The sequence below is a fragment of the Belonocnema kinseyi genome, chromosome 3 (genome assembly GCF_010883055.1).
Source record: "Belonocnema kinseyi isolate 2016_QV_RU_SX_M_011 chromosome 3, B_treatae_v1, whole genome shotgun sequence".
Taxonomy (NCBI): domain Eukaryota; kingdom Metazoa; phylum Arthropoda; class Insecta; order Hymenoptera; family Cynipidae; genus Belonocnema; species Belonocnema kinseyi.
This window is the reverse complement of record NC_046659.1, coordinates 17055686-17059715: the sequence shown is the minus strand read 5'-3', so window position 1 is coordinate 17059715 and position 4030 is coordinate 17055686.

Below are 4030 nucleotides of genomic sequence, written 5' to 3'. Positions count from 1 at the left end.
AATTTCCATGCCCTCTTACCCGCTCTAATACTTAACTTATCCCTTTGCGCTTCTTCTCTCACCATATATCCTGGCGTCCTCCAGTCTGCCCCTAGTGTCCAAAAAGTTCATTTCTTTGTTTAAAAATTTCACTACTTTGTTGTAAATTCGATTTTTTTTATTCAAAACTAATTCTTTGAACTCAAAATTTAAATCCTCAATTTTTGGTCAAAAATTAAATTATGTTGTTAAAATTCCATTTTTTGTCGAAAATTTAACTAATCCATTTTTGGTTTATTAGTAACTTATTGTGTTAAATTAAAATTCGTTTCTTTATTCCTCTTGTTTAAAATTTTACCCGTTTAGGTACAAATTAAGTTAAAGCGAAAATATTGAATCAAAAATGGACTAGTCAAATGTTTGGATAAAAAATTGAATTTTCAACAAAATGCTTCAATTTTAAAACAAAGGAATTGACTTTGAAGTAAAAAGTTTAGTCTTTAACCAAAAATGGGACAGTTAAATTTTGAGTTCAAAAAATTAATTTTTAATAAAGAAAAAAATCTAATTTAAAACAAAAAAGGGAAAATCATCAACAGTAAAAAAATAATTATTACCCGCAAAAAAAACAAAGTTTCACCAAATATTTAAATTTTAAAGCAAAAAATATCATTTGAAAACAAATAATTTAATGTTCAAGCCAATCATTTTCTACCGAAAGCACCAATTCAAAATTTTTTTAAATCAAGCTTATAATAATGAGAAAACGAATTTCGAAAAAATATATCAATTTTCAACGAAAAAAGGTTACATTATTAGTTTAAAAAATAAATTAGTATAATTTTCAACAAAAAAAGAAAAATAATTTTTAACCAAAATAGATTCATTTTCAAACAAGCATAATAATTTAATTCCAAAAGAGATGAATTTTTAACTAAAAACGGTCAATTTTCAAGCAAAAAAAAAATTAGAATCAAATAGTTCAATTTTTAATGAAGAAATTAATCAATTTAGAAGTAGAAAAGATCGATTTTTAACAATAAAGTATACAATGAAATTCTCAGTTAAATTTTTTTTTAGCCCAAAAACAATTAAATTTTCAACAAAACAGTTAAATTTTCAATAAAAAAAATTATTCTTAACATCAGCAGATGGATTTTCGAAGAAGAAAAATTTTCAACAAAAAAGAGGAATTTTCAACCGAAAAAGAGGAATTTTCAACTGAAAATGATAATTTCTAAAAACAAAACAAAAATGTCAACAAAATTGTTAAATTTTCAACTTTAAAAATGAAGGAAACAAATGCATTTTAAAGGAAAGAAATGCATTTTCAACTGAAAAATATCAATTTTAGACCAAAAATGAAACCGTTAAATTTTCAATTCAAAAAATCAATTTTCAACAACAAAAACAACCGAATTCACAAACAGAATAGTTACATTTTGAAGCACGGAAGTAAATGCACAAACAACAAGAATAATATTCTAATCAAAAGATGAATTTTTTCCAATGAAATTTTTCCAATCAAATTTATATTTATTTATATTTTAATAATTTATTTAAACGTCTTAAAAAATGCAACATAGAAATCTATACAAATGTGTGGATTTAAATAATTTTAACTCTAGAGAGGCAGAGTCAAATTGGTGTGAATTAAAATTTCAGAATTTACATTCCGCATGAAGGAATTAAAACAATTTATTACACATATTTTGTGAAATTATTCGAAGCAATTAAATAAAATCCAAATATGACCACTTCTGAGGAATAAAAATATCTCTGTGAGGTGCGTTACCGGTAAAGTTAGAAGGAATTAAATATATTGAAAACACTTTCTCTTCGGGAGAATAGAAAACTGTGTGGCGGTCGCTATGGAAATAGAAGTGAATAAGTTTAGGAGGTATCTTATTCTTCTTTATTCATAATGTGTGCCCTAAGGGTTTACATGACTTCCATTGCTTACAATTTGGCACCCCTTCCTTTTTTATCATCTTATACCATGTATTGTATTTTGATTCTTCAATCGCCTCCCATCTTTCTATTAATTGTCTTTCCCTCTCCCTTTTTTCCAATTCTTCATAGTTTACTGCAATCTCGTTAATTCGATCGCCCTCCCTCTCCTCTCTTCTACCTCCATCAAACACTTTCTCGCCAACTCCCCTCCCTTTCCCTCCCTCAGCTTCGTCTCAAATTTCCAAGCCCTCTTTCCCGCTCTAATACTTAACTTATCCCTTTGCGCTTCTTCTCTCACCATATATCCTGGCGTCCTCCAGTCTGCCCCTAGTGACCACCTTATATACCTTTCTTGTAAACTCTCAATATCTTTCCTTTCTTTCCATCCCCATATCTCTGCTCCATAATCTAATACCGGCTTCTTGAACCTTCTTTTTTCTATTGCCCATACCTGTTTCATTACCACTGCTGCTTTTTTTATTCTTTCTCTTATATGAGCTGTATGATCCTACTTGCTCTCCTACCATTACCCTGCTTCTTGTCTCTCTAAAAATTTCTGATACTCTCTTTATTAATCCCTCTCGTGTCCCCCCTTTTATCATAACTTTTTCTATTTCTTCTCGGTGTAATGAGTCAAACGCCGCCTTGAAGTCCACGAACATTGCTATCATTGCCCCTTTTTCCTTTTAATTCTCTTATTTACTAGATAGTTCAGAACATATATGTTGTCCATTACCCCCATTCCTTTTCAAAACCCTGTCTGATTCAGTGACTTGATCTTTTTTTCTTTAACTTCTATCTTCAATCTCTCCGACAAAATAGTTACATATACTTTATACAGTGTTGGCATCAACGTCACCCCCCTATAATCTTTAACCTCCTCTCCCTTGTCTTTCTTTACTATTGGTATAACTACTCCTTCATGCCATAACTCTGGCTACCCCTCTCTTCTCCTTACTCTATTACACATTATCCATGCCCATTCATCTAGTTCCTCCCCTCCATATTTTTATACTTCATTTGGAATCTCATCTATACCAGGTACCTTTCCATACTTTATTATTCCTAAAACTTTAACTATTTCTTCCCTTGAAATTTCCTCTTCCTCATCTCTTTCCCTACCATATTTTCCTCCTTTTCTAACTTTTCTCTCTACTCCTCCTAGCAAATCAAAAAAATATTTCTTCCATTCTATCATTACAATATCTTGGTTTACTCTTTTTCTTCTTTTTCTTTCTCTATCTACTACCTTCCATACCCCTTCTTCCGTCCTAGCCTTCTCCGCCTCTTCCTCAAACCTTTTATTCTCTTCTTCTTTCTTTTGATAACACAACAAAATATACTCTTTCTTTTTTTCCTATATTCTTCCCCAATACTTTTTCTTTTCTCCACTTTCTTTATTCCTTTCTGACCTCCTTTTTTCTCTTTGCATTCCACATTCCACTCACTTCTATTCCCCCCTTTACTAACTTCATTTTTGTTTAGACATTTTAATCCAATTTTTATTTCTCCTGTCATTTTTCCTATCACCTCGTCCACATTTCCCTCTCCCATTTTGATATTTCTTATTTTTTCTCTAAACTGTTCTTTTTCTTCCCTTGACCAATCCCCTTTTCCTACACTTTCTTCATTTGCTCCCCTTTTACTCATATTGCTATTGCTTTTTTGTCCCTCTAATGTCACTATTAAGAGAAAGTGATCCAAATCAGTATATTATTCTACCTCTAGTTTCTTAACCTTCTCTCTTACCTCATCATCCACTATCACATAATCAATTACCGTTCCCCTTTCACTTCCAGAGCGTTTATATTCTCCTTTTTCATCCCCTTCTATATTCCCGTTTAAGATATACCATCCCAACTCCTCCAAGCTCTTCAACAACTTTTTTTCCTCCCCATTTAGTACCTTATCTTTGGATTTTCTTCCTCTCTCTTCTCCCCAGTCCCTTCCTTCTCTGTCTCCTGTTCTCGCATTGAAATCCCCACCTATTATCATTATAATCTTTTCTTTATTTTCTTCACTGATTTCTTAAATCTCCTCTGTTTTTTCCTGCATATCACCGTTCACATAATTTCCCACTACCTTCCACTTTTCTCCT